Source organism: Ictidomys tridecemlineatus, chromosome 5 (genome assembly GCF_052094955.1).
Source record: "Ictidomys tridecemlineatus isolate mIctTri1 chromosome 5, mIctTri1.hap1, whole genome shotgun sequence".
Classification (NCBI taxonomy): domain Eukaryota; kingdom Metazoa; phylum Chordata; class Mammalia; order Rodentia; family Sciuridae; genus Ictidomys; species Ictidomys tridecemlineatus.
In genome coordinates this window covers 173965780-173983778 of record NC_135481.1, presented here as the reverse complement: position 1 = coordinate 173983778, position 17999 = coordinate 173965780, and the positions used below count along the sequence as shown (strand labels likewise).

At 47.2% G+C, this 17999-nt stretch overlaps 1 pseudogene across 1 annotated transcript; it reads right to left on the bottom strand.

Moving 5' to 3' along the window:
- Positions 1–1590: 1590 nt before the first annotated feature.
- LOC101973598 (tyrosine-protein phosphatase non-receptor type substrate 1-like) lies at positions 1591–7692 on the bottom strand (annotated as a pseudogene). Its single transcript, XR_013439608.1, has 2 exons — positions 7146–7692; positions 1591–3278 (listed from the first exon to the last, which is right to left on the bottom strand). The product of XR_013439608.1 is annotated as a tyrosine-protein phosphatase non-receptor type substrate 1-like (transcript).
- Between the last annotated feature and the right edge of the window lie 10307 nt (positions 7693–17999).

Here is a 17999-nt window from a genome sequence, read left to right as displayed (position 1 = left end):
TAGACCTTCAGTGGACTTCTGGGTTGCTGGCCACAGTCGCAGCAGGACGGCTGCCAGTTAACTCTGCTCCAAAGACATCCAGTGCCATCTTCCATCCCAACAAAAATACCTCTCCTGAATCATGTAATCCTTACTGCAACCCAGAAAGGAGAAGTGCTGTGGTTCCATGTTACAGAGAGGATCTGGGATGCGCCAGGGCACACTTCCCATGGGCTGGCCCTCAGGATGCCGTTTTATGCTGGTGTCCAGGTGTGTCAGAGGAAACTGGGAGAGTGTGAGATCAATAACTGAATCCTCCTCCCACAGAAGCAATAAAAGAAGATCAATATGAAGAAGTAAGCAGAATAAAGGAAATAATTAAAATAGAAAAGAGTCAAAATTCAATAAAATGGAAGTAATAGAGACGATAATTGCAACATGAAATTGATCCTTTGGAGATCAATAAGATGAGAGAGAGAGAGAGAGAGAGAGAGAGAGAGAGAGAGAGAGAGAGAGAGAGAGAGAGAGAGAAACACTCTTGTAACACCAAGATTGAACATGGTGTATTGCTCCAGATTCTGCAGATAATAGATTGATAATAAAGAGATATTAGGTGCCAATCTGCAGTTATAAAGTTGACAACTTAGATAAAATGGACCAACAATGCTTCAAAGACACTCAATCTACCCCAATACACCCAGAATGAAATCTAGCATGTGAAAGGCCCTAAACTTCTAAGTAATTACATCATTTAAAAACCCGACAAAAGGTTTCCTGATGCCCAAATGGTTTCCTAAATAGATTGTACCATGCATTTAAAGATGAATTAAAACCAGTTTTGGTGCAGAGAAGAGCTATGAAATGAATCTTGAAAAATTTAAATATATACTTCAATCATTATTAATGATTTGAGAAAATATTATTTTTATTAACTGGGATAATGCTGTTGGATTTGTAGAGGAATGTCCTTCATCATTTGACCACTCCAGCTGTGGACTGCACTTGCACTGTTTTGCACACCTGCCTAAGTGATTAGCACAGGAGTTAGGCAGCCTCCATATTCTCCTACTGTGAGGGAAATTGCATTTGCTTCCTGTCATTACTCTTCCTGCAGGAAGGGACAGGGAAGAATCAGTAGCCCATTGTTGACCCAGCAGCACAGGAAGCCCATGACAGGGCCTGCTGGAAGGATCTCTACCCTGAAAGAGTCTTATGGAGTCAGACCTGCTCCTGTGGTTCACAGGGAAATGACACACATTGGGCTACAAAATGGGATCTCCAGACAACTGTGGGTCTTTGGGACAATTTTCAATGGAGAGAGAATATTTTTTTTTTAATTAGAGAAAGTTTGCACTATGGGCTGGTGTTGTCCCTGTTCCCAGCAACTTAGATTTTACTTGAGTAGTACATGTGTCAGGGCAGGAAGTCATCAGCAACGTTCCCACTGGTCTCCTGGGCTAGTTTCCCTTTCTGTAAACTCCTAACACACAGGTAGTTGGAGCATCAAAGGAGAATACACACAAGCAGAAATTTGCATGTTGTGATGAGGCTTTGAGGGTCGTCACTTCAATAGGTCTCTGACCACAAATCAAGATCCATGTGGAGACCACATCCCCAGCACTTTTCAATATTTTATTTAGAGTCAGGGTGACCACCACGTCCCTACTCTGGGTACAGGAGTTCTCCAGGAGGCAGCTCATGGGGTTAAAGGTCCTATCCATGGTCTCTATGATGACGGAGGTGGTTTCCATATTGGACACATTTCCATTTTCCAAGCAGGTCACATGCAAATTCATGGGGTAGAACTTCGTTGCTGATTCTGTGTCACTGCTTGTTTTGGGGTGATCTCCCTGGTGGGTGGAAAGAGAGGTGGAGGGGGAGGGCAATTGTCAGGTGAAGAAGGCAAGTGGCAGGTGCCAGGACAGGCCCATTCCCCCCTTCTTCCTAGTGTCCCTGTTTGAAGGCCCCATGAGATGTGTGCCCAACCCAACAGAGGAGACCCTCAGAGTGTGGTGTGGGGAGCTGACTAAGACGCTGCTGTGTTCCAGGCTCTGGGTGCCCTGGGGGAAGGGGGGTCACTGCTCTCACATCACAACACACAGAGTCAAGGTGAAGTTTAAAGCATTCAATCAGCTGGGATGCAGGATTCACCAGGGGTGTTATCCAGGCCTTGCTCCCTGAAGCTTGAAGAGACCTTCAGGGTGTAGTTCCTGGTGGTGGCCGGCTGCCCGTCATGCTCCACCCGGCAGGTGAACGTCACGTCCTCCCTGTGCACAGAGGAGTTGACCAGCAGCCAGCTCGTCAGGTTGAAGGTCCCGGCCTTGTTCTCTGAATGGGTTGAGGCTGTCTCTGTCCTGGACACATTTCCATTCTCCACCCAGGTCACCTGTAGGCTCTGGGGGTAGAAGTGCTTCACTTGGCAGGTGACGTTCACCTGGTTCCCTGCCATGGTGGGCTGTGGGGTGACCTCCACGTTGGGTGGAACTGAAACAGCACAGGGAGAAGCTGTGACCTTATGGGACAGACAGCTGAGCTCCTCCCAGCAGGGCAAGGGCCTCCCTTGGGACAGGGCCAGGCATGCAGAGGGGCTCAGACACTGGGGGTTTGCACGGGAGTGAATCACTAACCACAGGGCCTGCCACCCACAGGTGCCAAGTGACCAGCAGCTCCCCTGAGGGTAAGTGAGTGAGGCTGACAAGCACATCTCCTGGCCTGCAGGAAGTGAGCACAATCGATGAAACCTCCCTGCATGTAAAGGCTCGGCTCTGTTAGGAGCTCAGCAGTGTTAGTTGCTGCTGGTCAATGAAATGAAGCCACCAGCTCATGCTGGCCACAGGACAGGAGTCCATATGTGATGGCAGGTGGCAGCACTGCTGGGAATTAGAGCCCAGGCCACTGAGGACCTAGAGTAAAGGCCCCTGGGGAGCAGCAGGGTAGGTAGTCAGGTGTGGAGTGGGGCGGGGAGCAGGGTTCTGAACCTTAGATGGTGTCCAACAAGTTGGCAGTCCCACGAAGAGGAGGCCCCCCCTGCAAAGTGACATGGGCCACCTCGCAGATGACCTGAGAGTGAACATCCCCAGGAGCCAGGGTCACCTGGGCTGTGCTGGTCATACTGTAGGATGCACTTCTTTCCCTGGAGTCCATACTGATCTGGGTGTGCGAAAGCTCATTCCCATTTTTGAACCACTTGAGGGTGATGTTCCGGGGGGAGAAGCCGTGGGACTCATAGGTGAAGCTCACCATCTGCCCAGGTGTGGCCCTGGTCTCAGAACCCGACACCACAGGAGGAGAAGGTCTGGCTACAATGGAGCAGTGACAGGTGAGTCAGGTGACTGAGAGACACCCTCTGACCAAAAATGAAGAATCTTTCTTCACGTAATTATTGTTATTATTATTACTATTTGTTGTTGTGCTAGGAATCGACCCCAGGTGCCTGCTAAGCACATGCTCTGTCACTGGGCTATACCCAAAATGACAAGATGTTTTTAATGCTCCAAATAAAGTTCTCTGAGCTCATCCTTGTGGGGTGTTCCTGCCCTCATGTCCCTGGGCGAGCACAGCTGTCTAGTAAGACAGTGAGGACCGACAGCCCAGGTGCTGCTCCAGCCTGAGGTCAGAGCCTTCCTCTCTGCACCAGGCACTGCTGCCAACCTGGGCCCAGGGAGGACCTCACTGCCCTGTCTCACTCTTTGTTAGAAACCTTTTCCTGCTGGCCTGCCCTGGAGTGCTTGACACCAAAGGGAGTCATATTTAGAAACAAATGCAGGGGACAAACAGGACCAGGACACCAAAATGAACATGGGGACCAGCTCTCCATGCAGAGACCTGGCCCAGCACCTCATCTGTGGAGTGGGGTGGTTGGCAAATCTCCTCCCAGGCCACACCGAGCACAGCTGGCTTTGGATCACACAGAGCTGCCCCTGGAATCTCAGCAAACGGTAGGGCGTGTTGTCCAGAGACTGGGGAGGCTGAGGCAGGGGGACTGCAATGTCCAGACCAGACTGGGAAACAGCGAGAACCTGCCTCAAAATATATAATAAAAAGGACTGAGGATGTAACTCAGTATTAAGGTGCCCCTGGTTTCAATCCTCGGTACCAAAAACAAAACAAACAAACAAAAAACAACAGAAAAAACAAACCCAGGTCCTCCTTCTTCCAGACTTTATTCTGTGCAGGGCTCTTCCACAGGTGGTTATGAATTCACCCCAATTGTTCTTTTTTCTACCAATGTGCCATGGGCCTCGTCTAGCCGGGCCTGGATTTGAGAGGGAGAAAATGAAGGGGAGCTTTTCTGATTCTGGGCTTCCCTGGGTCACTTGGCATTGGAGTCACAGGTCACTGAGTGCAGAGGAAGCCACAGGGCTACGTTCATAACTGATGGATAATTACAAGAGATACAGTCCGAGGCCCCTGGGCAGGTCCTGAGGGCACTCAGGGGAGAGCATCAGGAGGCTGCTTGCCTGGGGACAGGTCCTCAGACGGGCCCTTTGGTGTCTCCAGATTGCTCACCACCACCCAGCACCTTCTACAGTAGTCATCATGAATGTTTGTATCAGCAAATATTGACCTCCATGCCTGACACATGTCCAGCACTAGGAGGGCACAGTATAGAGGGTGTCACTGAAGAAGTGGAATCACCCAGACACCAGCAGCCTGGATGTCCCTCCAAGGGTTAGGGACTTTAATCATTGGACACTTATCAAGAGCTGCTCAGCATTCTGATACAGGCCTGAGCCCTCAAAGTCCCTCAGCTCTTGATACACACCTGCCACATGAGGGGACACTAGTGAGAGCCTGTTATGGAATAAGGTCAGAGAGGTGAGTGGCCGGTCACCAGCACCAGGCTGGGGAAGAGGGAAGAGATCGGATCCTTCTCAACCAAACATGAGGATAACTGAATACATTTTTTTATGCCAAGCTTCTATGTCTCCTTCTGCAGAGAGTGATTAAAAGCACAACCTTGCAAGTTGAGGGTGAAGGCAAGGCACAGCACTGCATGCAGTAGGAGCTTAATAATGACACCTGTGGCTGTATCCTCACTCCTTATGAAACCACACATTCATTCTTTAGTAGCCAGAAGGAGCAACAAATGCAGTGGGGATTCTGGGAAAAGCTTCATTCTGCAGCTGACAGGAGAACCCAAGTGAGAGGAGGAGCAGACACCACCCCAACCCTGTGATGATGCTCTGCCTGTTTAATTGCCCGCCCCCCCACCCCCCACACACACACTGAGAGTCTACCCAGGGCCTCAGGGTGCTCAGCAGGCCTCCTCCACTGAGCTGCACCCCCGCCCTCTCCCTGTGTTCTTAAGAGTCCCCACAGGAAACAAAGTGGCAAAGTGCTTCTCACATCATGAACAGCATCACAGGGGTTTCATCCAGAGAAGCTGTTTCCATAAAGTGGGGCTCTGTGAAGGGACAAGGGACAGATGCCTCAGTGGCATTATGGGTCATCAAGGCAGGGAGGGCTGTGTGCTGAAGAGGCAGGACTCAGTGGCTCCAGCTCCTGTTCTGAGATAGACACATGTCACATGTGGGTCCCAGGCTGACGCTGAATTTGAGCGGGCTCCGTCAGGAGACCCTGCCACAGGCCCCAGGGAGCTGAGCCCAGCATGTGCTGTTCTGAAGGATCCACACCTGAGAGGGCTCCCATGTTCTCCTTCATTGCCAGAGGAAAACCCAAAATTTCCTTCTGTGTCTTCAGGACATCTACCTCAGGGGTTGAGAGCCCTGGCTCTGTGTTAGAATCTTCTGGAGTAAGTAAAAACTTCAGATGCCCAGACTCATGTTGGAATTTTAAAAGAAAAATGTGTAGGTGAAGCCTGGGTCTGGGAGTTTTTGCCTTCAGTTTTCCACATGATAACTCTGCACAGCCAGTGCGGAGCCCCTGACCCCACCCACCACAACAGCAAGAACAGCAAGAACAACTGTAACATCTCCACAGAAGAAGGCTTTTGTCCTTGTTCAAATAATGGAGCAGCTCTGTGTGTCCTGCTGGGCATCTCCCTGTGGAGGGAGATCATGGCCAATATTCAGGAGAGGTTCTCAGTCACTGTGGCTTCATGGTGTGAATGTCAGTGGCACCTGAACCTTGGGAGACAGATGAGGAGTAGAGATGCAGCTCCCTGCCCAGTGGGTCAGGTCAGGTCTGTATTGAGCCCCTCCTGTGCCCTGGCTCCTCTGTGGGGACAGTGTCTATTCCCAGGGCAGCAGGAGCCTTGGCTGGAGTCAGGTTGGGCTCTGTCCCCTCCTGGCATTAATGTGCTGTGTGAGAGAGGGCCTGCTGGGCCTCCAGCTCCCCAGGTCAGCAGGGGTGGGCACAGAGGTGAAGGTCCATGTGTGCTGACCACCTCCGCCTCATGACTTAGGAGGGGCATGCAGGGCCTCTTGCAGAAAACAGAAAGTGAGCATCTGGGTTCCTGAATCTGGAACCCCTGTGTCACCAACATGGGGAATGAAGCCTGGTAAGTGACCCAGCTCTGCTCCTACCCTGCCGGGCCTGTGAGGGCTGGTCCCTGGGACACAGGGATTTACAGGCAGACCCAGGGCAAAGGCCCAACCTCTTGGCAGCTCCTCCACCAGGGATCCAGGTCTACAGGGAACCTGAGCCTGTCAGAATCCTGTCAGGTGCTGTTCCAGGAGGGGAAGGAAGGAAAGATGCCCTGTCCCCTCCCTGCTCTGGAGGCCTGGTCCCCAGGGAGGGACAGAAACAGTAGCCTGTAGGAAAAGAACTTTACTGTTTCATAGCATTCAGAGGACAGAATGGCACATGGTAGGCCCTCAGGATCTATGGCAAAAGGAGAAGGCTCACCCCCACAGGGCAGTGCTCTCTGAAGGCAGCACACATGGTCTGGCTCTGTGATTAGCAAGTCCCTCAAACCCTCAGAGCCCTCAGCTGGGGAGCCACAGGGCAGGCCAGACTGGAAAAGGGCAGGGCTGTGGAGCAGGCAGGTGAGGGGTGCAGGTGCCCCCCATTTACCAGCCATGGAGCCTGGACCACATAGCACGGCCTCCACAGGCCTCTGCCTCCCTGACCTGCAGAAGGGGTGACAGGTTATGACATGAGCCCCCAGTGCTGCTCCTGCTTCTCAGCTGTGGCCCCCAGGGTGGAGGGCGTGACCCTGACCTCCTGTCCCACCCCAGGGAGGAGGAGGCAGCTGCACTCACCTCGCACAGACAACTCGGTGCCTGGTCCAGACTTAACCTCCTTATCAACAGGGGTCGATCTCTGGAACTTCACACAGTAGTAGGTGCCGGCGTCTGCTGGGGTGACATTACTGATGCGGATGGAGAAGTCCTTGTTGTCCCTCCTTGTGGCATCTGAGACATTTGTGACTCGGGGGAAGTGGCCTTCTATGAACTTGTAGATTATCTCCTGGCCCTGACCCTTTATACCACTCAACAGGCCCCACAGGGAGCAGGGAGGTCACAGTGCAGTGCAGAGTGGCCGACTCTCCAGCAGCAACAGACACTGGCTTCTCAGGCTGGATCACCTGCAGCTCCTGTGCAGCCGCTCCTGGGGGAGACACAGGGTGGTCACTGCTCATCCTGGGGGAGACACAGGGTGGTCACTGCTCATCCTGGGGATCCCCTTGGTTTATCACGTGGTATCAGCAAAGCCTGTCACTGACTGAGTGCCCACAGAGTGGCCTTGAGCTCAGCACAGGGCGTGTCCTCACACTGAGCCTCCCCTGGCTGCACCTCCACACTGTGGGACACCTGCCCCTGAGGCCCAGAGCCCTGAGCAAGGTGGAGGGAGGGGACTTGAGGGCCTGAGCCCTCCCCTGAGCTCTCATGTGTCACCAGCTGTTTGTTGATCTTCCCTTTCTGACCACAAGGTCACTGGCACTTCATGGACCATGACATTGGGTGGGGGTCTCGTGCCTCTTGGGTCTCCTGAGTTTTGGGGAAGTGGTGCGTGCAGTTCATGGGAAATGCATTTGACTGTGAGTCTTGGCTCAGCTTCCCTGTTCCACAGAGATTCCAGCTCATGATGGGGTTCCCTCCTTCAGCCTGGAGTGATTGTGGTGCCTACAGCAATGAATGTGCAGCTCAAGTAAGAAATGAAACATTGCTGAAGCCCCTGGCATATCTCCCCACAGTACAACCACCTTGTGTAAGTTTTCTAATGCTTCTGGATGGGGTGGGAGGTGGAGATCAGCAGCAAGGACAACTTACTTAAAGGACTGCACACCTAGTACCTACGGCAACAGAAATCTATCATATTATGGTCGTGACCATCAGAATCCCAAATTTGCTGTCACTGGCCCTCACCCAGGGGTCCTCATGAGAGCCGTGTTTCATGATGAGGCTCTTTACATTGCTCTCCACCCAGGGGGCTGCCTGGGCTGCTTCCCCTTGTTTCCCGTCCTCCTGTTCCTCCTCCCTCCTGCCTCCCCCATGCCTTGTAAAGGAGGCTGCAGTTTCAGAGCTAAGGTAGGACATGGCATGGGGCAGAAGAGGTGAATAATGAGGCTAATTCTCCACAGTCCAGGTGCCTGAGCCTGCCCAGTGTCCAGCATGTGATATCAAGAGGCAATTCCTTCTCTTCCACCTTGACTTCACGTGTCCCCTCTCAACGACAGTCCTCCATGACTCCCCCTAACTGTCCATGCTGCTCTGCAGGCAGCCCCTTCTCTGCTGCTTCCCTGCTTCCGCTGATCCCCACCTCCCACCCCGTCCATGGCTGCCATCCAGGGGGATGGGTGGCTCCTGGTACAAGGAGAACAGGGGAAGGAGCAATTTGAGCTCTCCTTCAGATTTCAAAAGAAGTAATTTGAGGTTATAAATCTCCCTGGACAATGTGCTTGGACTTTGAAGTGCTGTTACCTGTGACAGGCTGAGAATCTTTCCTTTAAAATTAAACTGTCACCAAATTTTTAAAAAACAACAGACAGTTGAGACCACTGGTTCTTCTCTGGGTGACCACCTCGTCCCCTCTGCATTAGTCACTTTGTATCACTGTGATCAAATACCTGAGACGAACAACTTGGAGGAGGAAAGTTTCTTTTGGGCTCACAGTTTCAGAGGTCAGTCCTCTCAGCTGGCAACAAGGCAGGTCGTCTGTGACAGGAGGGTATGTGGTGGACACCTGCTCAGTCCATGGCAGCCAGGGGGCATGATGGGAGCAGGGAGCACACTTGGGCATCCAGGACCAAAATATCATCCTTACGGCCATATCCCCAGTGACCTGCTTCCCCCAAAAGTCCCCACCTGCCTATGGGTATGACCCATTCAAATCACAGTTCCAACAAATGGATTAACACCTGGATCAGGTGGAGGTTCCATGATTTGTCGCTTCCCCTCCGACTCTGCTGTGTTGTCCAACACAGGAGCTTTTCAGGGAACCCCTCACAAGCAAACCATAACCCCCTCTGAGTCATTGCTGCACCTACAGAGGAGGGCATGCCCCACAGTGGCCACCCCTGACCACCAGGGACTTGCCAGGTAGACATTTAAAGGTATTAGCCATGAGGAAGGTTTTGTTTAAGAGGACAAATAATGGATGAAGGGAAGGATTATCCTTTGGAGGTGTCACCCTAGGGACAGGCCATTCCTTGGAGACTCCAGATCTTTCTCTTTCTTCTTAGAGGCAGGGACTGAACACCACTGCTGAGGTAGGTAAAGGCATAACCAGGGGAAAAGGGAGGGGAAAAGCTGCCACTTTAGACACCTGCTAAGTCAAAGCAGCTAAGAGGAACTTAAACCTTGTGCTCTGAGCTCTTGGAAAATCTAGCAAACATGATGGCAGCCTTAGGCTACTTTTCAAGTTAAAAATATGATACAGGGAGAAAATAAGCAGGAATAAAGAGCGTAGGTAACCTCTTAGTATAGTCATGTAATAAACACAGTGTGCATACTATGTAACTAAGTTAACTCAAACTTTCAAAATTGACTTATTTGGAAGACCTAAATTTGCATATTACATTTTTATACTAAACATGAATAGAACATCACAATAAGATGAAAAGTGTGCCAATTGTGTTTTGTGTGACTAGAACATAGTTGGAAAGAGCATAAATGTACCAGTTCTCAAAATTTCATGTACTTTAGCAATAAGAAGAATTAAATCATAGTTATACGTGGGGAACTGACTGAATTCAAACATCATGTCCCCTTAATCATCAGAAGGCAACCATATATAAAACATAGGAAAGATTAGCATGCCTCATTTTATCAGCAGCCTCCTTAATACCTGGGGCTAGAAAACCTGGACCTCCATGTGTGGAGGAGTGGAACTGGGTCCCTCTCACTCTGCACAAAAGTCAACTGGGGAAGAAGACCAGAAACTCAAAAACTGCTAGGATAAAATGTAGAACCAACACTCCAATATAACATCACAGGGGTTGATGTCCTTAAAAAGACTCCTAAAGTACATTAAATTAAACCAAAAATCAGTAAATGGGATGCAAATTAAAAAGCTTCTGCAGAGCAAAGGAAATAGCTAATTGCATGGAGAGACATCCTAGAGAACAGGGGGATCTTTGCCACCTGCTCCTCAGATAGGGCAGTAATATCCAGAACAGATAAAGGACTCAAAAATCCTAACACCAAAAAACCAAATAACCCAATTAATAAATGGCACAAGAACCTCATCAGACACTTCTCAAAAGAAGAAATACAAATTGGTCAATAAATATGTGAAAAAAATGTTCAACATCTCTAGCAATCAGAGAAATGCAAATAAAAACTACCTTGTGGGGCTGGGATTGTGGCCCAGTGGTACAGTGCCTGCCTAGCACATGTGAGGCACTGGGTTTGAGCCTTAGCACCACATAGAAATAAAATAAATAAAATAAAAGTATTGTGTCCATCTACGACTGAAAATTCTAAAAAAAAAATGTACACTGAGATTTCATCTCACTCCCATCAGAATTTCAATTACCAAATATACAAGTAATAATAAGTGTTGGTGAGGATGTGGGTAACTTTACCTCAGGATGCTCCTCTTTGGAACAAGAAAGGTCACTAATGTGTGTACAATTACACTTTGTTGGCAGGACTGCAAATGAGGACTATCACTGTGGAGAGCAGTACGGAGTTTCCTCAATACAAAGAGGAGTGAAGGGAGGGAAGCAGGATGGGAATGGGAAAAACAGTAGAATGAATTGGATATAACTTTCCTGTGTTCATAAGGGAATACATGACCCTGTAACTCCACATCATACACAACCACAAGAATGGGAAGTTAGTTATACACTACGTGTGTATAATATGTCAAAATACATTCTACTGTCATGCATAACTAAAAGAGAACAAACAAAGTTTTAAAAAGTTTAGGAATGGAACCATCCTATGACTCAGCTATCCCACTCCTTGGTATATATTCAAAACACCTAAAATCAGCCTACCGTAAGGACTCAGCCACATCAATGTTTATAGCAGCACAGTTCACAATATCCAAGCTGCAGAACCAAACTAGTTGCCCACCAACAGGTGAATGGATGAAGAAAATGTGGTATACATACCCAATGGAGTAATACCCAACCTTAAAAATGAAAGCAATTCCTCCCATGCTCCCCCCACATCGCCATTATGAGTAAGCATCTTCATATCAGAGCCTGGAAAGAATGGAGGAACGTAATGGGAGGGAGGGGTAGGGAGGGGGCAAGCAGGTAGGAATGATGGTGGAATGAATTAGACATCATTACCCTAAGTACATGTATGAAGACACAAATAGTGTGAAAATACTTTGTGTACAATCAGTGATTTGAAAAATTGTGCTCTATATTCTAAATTGTGCTCTTGCATTCTGCCATTGCTTATAACAAATTAGAATAAATAAATAAATTCATAAAAAATTCCATGCCCTTGTATTTTTGTTACACTATCATTATATCCTTGTTGCACACTATCATTCCAAGGGGGAAGAAATGTATTAAACAGGATAAATAATAAACATATATAGAAATTTTTAAAAAATGAATAAAATTATGGCATTTGCCAGTAAGTGGATGGAACCGGAGACCATCATGTTAGATGAAATAAGCCAGAACCAGAAATTCACAAATATTTTCTCTGACATGTGGAAACTAGCTCAAAATAAAATAAAGGAACTCTTATGGAAAAATTCCATCAAAATACATAAATGATCAATGGAACCAAGGAAGGGGATTAGGGTGAGGGAGGATGGACTTAATAAGGGAAGAACAGAGGATTGAGTCTGAACTAAATTTCCTGTTTACATGTGAATATACCGCAGTGAATCTCAGCTTTATGTAAACCCACAAGGCACTGATTTTTAAAAACTGTTAAAAAATTCTGTATCTGTATATGTACAGTTTTACACACACACACACACACACACACACACACACAAAAAAATATGTATAGAAGTATGGCTTGCCATCATAGTACAAAACATTATTTTTTTGGGGGGGGAGTGTACCAGGGATTGAACTCAGGGGCATTTAACCACTGAGCCACATCCCCATAAAATAAATAGCTAAGCTATGGAACCAAGTTAGGTGACCTTCACCAGGTTAAAAGATAAAGAAAATGTGGTATATATACACAGTAGAATATTACTCATCCATAAAGAAGAATGAAATTATGGCATTTGCCAGTAAGTGGATGGAACAAGAGACTGTCATGCTAGGTCAAATAAGCCAATCCCCCAAACCAAAGACCAAATGTTCTCTCTGATATATGGAAGCTAACACACAACAAGGGAGGGTGGGGAGGGATGAATAGAAGTTCACTGGATTAGGCAAAGGGGAATGCAAGGAAAGGAGGTGGATGAGATTAGGAAAGAGTAGGTGAATCAGACATAACTTTCCTATATTTATATATGAATACTACAAGGAGTATAACTCTACATCATGTACAACTACACGAATGGGAAGCTATACTCCATGTACATATGATACGTCAAAATACATTTACTGTCATGTATAACTAAAAAGAAAAAAATTTAAAAGGGGCAAAAAGTTAAATAAATGGTTAGGGGATGTAGCTCAGTGATAAAGTGGGTTCAAGTCACAGTCAAAAAAGAGAGAAAGAGAAAGAGAGGTGGTGGAGGAATGTATGTGAAGAAGCTCACAGAGGAGAAGGAGCTGGGGACAGAGGGAAAGTGAGGCACTCCACTTTGGAAGGATGGAGGCTGGGTTTCTGCAGGCTTCATGTCAACTTCAGACCCTCAATTCATAGGGTGGGGAGCAGACAATACAGGGTTGAGAGCCAGGCAGATGTCAGCTGCCTCTGAGCTCCTTCCACGGTCTTGATCAGGTCACCTTGCCTCTTGGAGTCTAAGGAGTTATCAGGATCTACACACTGATCCTCTGGAGAGGTGTTCTGTGAGCTGAAATATAATAATATGCAAGTGATTCTTGTCGCTGCTGTTTGAAGCACCAGCTGATGTGATGCCTCTGGCCCCAGCTGCAGGGGATCCATAGAGACAGAGCTCAGGACCCTTGGTCTGGGTTCCATACAGTGTCCTCTCCTTGTCATTGGTGGCTGAGTCTATGTTTGTCCTGGGTCCCTAGGAGTCCAAGGGAAGAGCTGACCCAGGGGCCAGGACAGAGGACTCTCCCCAGACAGTGGTCACTCACCTGTGAGTCCCAGCAGGAGGGTCAGCAGGAGGTCAGGACAGGGACGCTGGGGCTGGGAGGCAGGTGCAGACATGGTGGAGCCCTGAGGAGCCTGCTCTGTCCCAGTGTCTGTGCTGGGGAGATCCCTGACTCTGCTCTCTGGAGAGAACTGACACCTGCCTCCCTAGTTGCAAGAGGAAGTGACAGTGACAGAGTGACAACAGTGAAAAGCAATTTCCTTCAGGACTGTGCAATAGAATTGAGAAAGCACAGGCAGAAAATATTAAGGGTTTCTCACACTGCATTATCAGAAGGAATTGGACAGGCCTCAAGGAACAAGGCCTCTTTCCCCCTGGGTCTGCGCTGGTCCACTAGGCCCCTTGTGCATCCTTGGACCTTAACGATTGTCTCTTTGGGAGTCCCAGGACAAGCAAGATGTGCCCCAGACTTTGAACCCTGAGACCCTGGTGTGGCTGGCTGGTGGCCTCACTCTGCAGCAGGCTCACTAAGTGCTACTCAGCAGAGGGAGGAGGAGGGGTCCTGGGGCCTGCTCAGTGTTGAGGGTGGGGGAACTGGTCATCTACTGCAATGGCCACCCATTGCAAACCTTTTGTGAAGCTGCCCCATCTTTCTCCTCCCTGGCCCTACTCAGTTCTGTTGGGAAATGTTTTCAGAGAATCTCCAATTTCTAGATCTGATAAGAATCGGAAAGCTCTGTGCTCTAGTCCTCCTACAATTCTTAGCTGTATGACTTTCACAAGATGCTTTACTTTTCTGAGTCCATTTGATGACATGTAATGGAGATTATAGCATGAACCTTGCTGGGCTATGGTATGCAGACACAGAAGGAATTCACATTGACTTGCAGGTTCCTCTCCACAAATCTTGCTGAATGCTTGTAACACTGGATCAAGACAAGAGTTCAGAGTTTCCATCCTGGTTCAGGCCTAGGAGAGGCATCTATTTTTAGGTCCATTACAGGTCATGTGCAATTGTCCAGTAAAACCCTAAAAGCTGTGATATTTCCATGCAAATTTTCATTTTAGTTTAGCAGATGGGAAAATGGGAATTTTTTAAATAAAAAGTCCAATGAGCATAACGCTGGTCTTGGTAATGATCCACTTGACCCCATCTCATTATGGTGGATGATGCCACATTGCAGAAGTATGTCCAACAGGAAGAGTTCACACAGAAAGTCAGGAAGCCCACTGAGGTGGAGGGGACAGTCATGTGACCTTCCCCAAGACCCTTCATCTTAAAGGTGCCATCGCCACCAGGAGACCAAAACTTGGAGGGCCCACTCAACCATATTCAAAGGACAGCAGTGACCATGTAGAGAAATCTCCCAGACGTAACACAGAGACCCATCAACAATTATATAAGGTAAAGGAATAGCAAAATACAGCACCAAATACTCCCCCAAACTGGTTTGGCATTACCAAACCTGAGGAAATTTATTTTGGAAAGCACAAATATGTGGAGGAGAAATGTTTCCTTTGACAAAAGGGATAATTAACCTAGTAAGTGTGAATCATGCACACTTAGGCATCCAATAAACACAATTTGGGATATGTGACTCAAAATTTGATCAAACACTAGGGAAGCGAGCAGTCTGAAAAGGTCCTCTAATCCTCCCATAAAGATCTAAACCCACAGACTTTTTTTAAACACAAAGATTCTGGAAGCCATGCAATGAACCAGGTTCCATGTCTAGGCTGGCTTGGTGCAGTGTAGACAGACTGAAGGTGTGAGACAAGCAGGAGCCGGAGGGTCCCTGAACTCCAAATCCTTCTGCCATCATATTTTCAATCCTACTGGTGCCTGAAGCTGCATATAAGTAGGAGAGGCTGGGGACAACTGGCAGCTGGGGATCAGTGGATGTTTGAGAAGAGGAAAAGTTAAACATGTGGACTTATTAAATCAAAACTTCTAGCTTCAAACTGTCAGTTTCTTCATTATCTAGTGTGGAATCCATGCAGCAAAAAGAAAATTCAGAGACATCACCATGTCATCGTTCATGTTCTGGGGTCCCAGACCATCTGTCCTTTCTCTCCACCTTTTCAGAGTCTTCTGTTTGTTGTTGGGATATTGACCAAGGCTTTCAGTTGTCTGTAGTTGGAAGAATAGTAAAACATCTGTCTGCTTCATCTTTCAGGAAGTAGAAGACTCCCATATGGTGTACTTCCCATTACCAACCAAATTTTAGAAATGTCCCAGCCTTTGAAACACTAGTAGGATTTAGTCTTAACGTGTAACAGTGGATTTAGTCTTAACGTGTAACAGTGGATTTAGTCTTAATGTCTAACAGTGGTAGCAGACATTCAAAAAAAAAAAAATGAGCCCTCTACATTTTGCTCGAAAATATTTAAGGAAATCATGCAGCTTTAGGATATTTTAGCAAATTGCAATTTGAAAGTGCCTACCAAGAGATTTTCTTAGACACAGCTGAATATCAAATGGACAAGACCACCAAAAAACATGCTTGAAAATTCTGCTTAGATGAATATGGTGTAAAATCATGAAACAGTAGTGATCTCAGTGGCAGATAAAGAGAGATGGTGAACATGACAAAGATCCTTATGTTTTAATAATCTTTTTGGGGAAAATAGCAGACTTGTCAGAAACTAAACCAAGAGATCAGGGAAACAAGTAGCCAATGAGAACATTGATAAGACCTCACTTTTCCCTGGTGGTCTAGAAGTCTATGCAAGAGCACACCCCTGCACACATGCTCGGGACAGATTGGACGGGCTCTAGTGAGCTGCTCACTCCTAGTTGAACAGGATGGTCCTGTGCAGGAACAAAGCAGACTTGTACAACTGCCTTGACTGTGACAGCATTTCTCAAGCTACATCTGGACTTGGCCAGGAGCCTTTGCTTGTCCAATGCAATGCCAATACATGTAGCCCCAGGAGGGACTTGAGATTTATCTCCACAGTTGGCCTTGGCCATCTGTGATTCTGCCTTTTATCATCATCAGAAGATGTGCTGATCATATAAACAGACATAAGGAGCCAATCTGAACCCATCTTAAAATCATTGTTAATTGACCTGATAATAATTAACCAAGCTCTAAACAACCAACATACATGTGGGTAACAAGAATATGCACCTGATTGTATGCCGCTGGAATATTTCTCCTTGTTCGTTGTGCAGAGATAATTCACTAATATGGTAGTTCACACATATTGAGCTCAAAATTAAAATTTGAAATGTATCATAATGACACTGGGACAAGCTTATACACAGCAAATGGACTATTATAGAAAGCTGGAAAACCAGCAAGATGCGAATGTAGTGGCAAGACATTTATTAAAACTGTCCCCTGTGGTCTTCTGGAAAGCAGAAATGGTACTTGAAATTTTCAAGTGGAACAATGATGTTTCTTATATGAATGATATGTGATTGTTTCTGAATAAAAATATGCTCTCTAGTAAGGTAGGTTAATATTTAGTATCTATTTACTCCCTCTCTCCAACTCCACGAAAAAGAGTTTTGCCTCCTTTTTGTAGGGCTTAACCATGTGACACTTTTGGACATGGGAATGCTAACGGATGTGGCCTAAACAGAACCTGGGAAATATAACAAAAAAAGAATGGCCCTGAGGGAATCAGAGACACATGAAATCAGCCAGAACTCACCAGGAGCTTAGAGGCAAGCTCAGCCGATCCTAGCCTCATGCAGTTGATCTACCACAATGCAGATCCATGACCAAGTCATATATGCTTACTGTTGGGCGTCATTGGAATTTTGTGGTCATTGGTTTTGATGCAGCAAATAAATAATATGCTACACTATTGATACTGAGGAGCACTGGATTCAGACCTTTGCCTTCTGTCCTTAGGTCTTCACTTTCTTCATGCCTATGCCTCCCAAATGCACATCTCCAATCCAAGGCTTTCCCAACCTCCAGATGTATATCTCCATTCCCACCCGATATCTCCACTCAGGGAGGTGTTGGAAAGTCATCTCAACCTCAACATGTTCAAAAACAGGTGCTTAATCCTCCCCGTCCCAAGGTGCTCAACGTGAAGCTCTTGCAAGCTCATTTGATGGCGACTTATTTTTCTGACCACTTAGGCTGGAAATCTTGGGGGCATTCAGGAACTCTGGCTCTCTCTCACTCTACCCATCAACAGATGCTATGGGCTCTATTTTCAAGATATATCCAGGGAAAGAGAGTTTCTGCTTAGAATTAATAAAACCTGATAGAATGTCATTTCTGCCCTTACAACAAAATCCCAAAGTTTTATACTCTACAAAGTGATATCTTTTCCTGAATCCCTCAGGGACCTGAGGTTACTGGCAGCCACTTATCTAAAATCTAAGGAGAAATAGATGCCTCTAAGAATAGATGGCCCTGAGCAGGGACCCACTGGGACAGATGCCATAAGCCATGTAAGCTGGTAAGAAGAGTTCAGTTAGGATTTCTACCAAGTCACTGAAGTGTAATGTGGGTTTACATGAGAATATAGAACCCCTGGGAGCCACA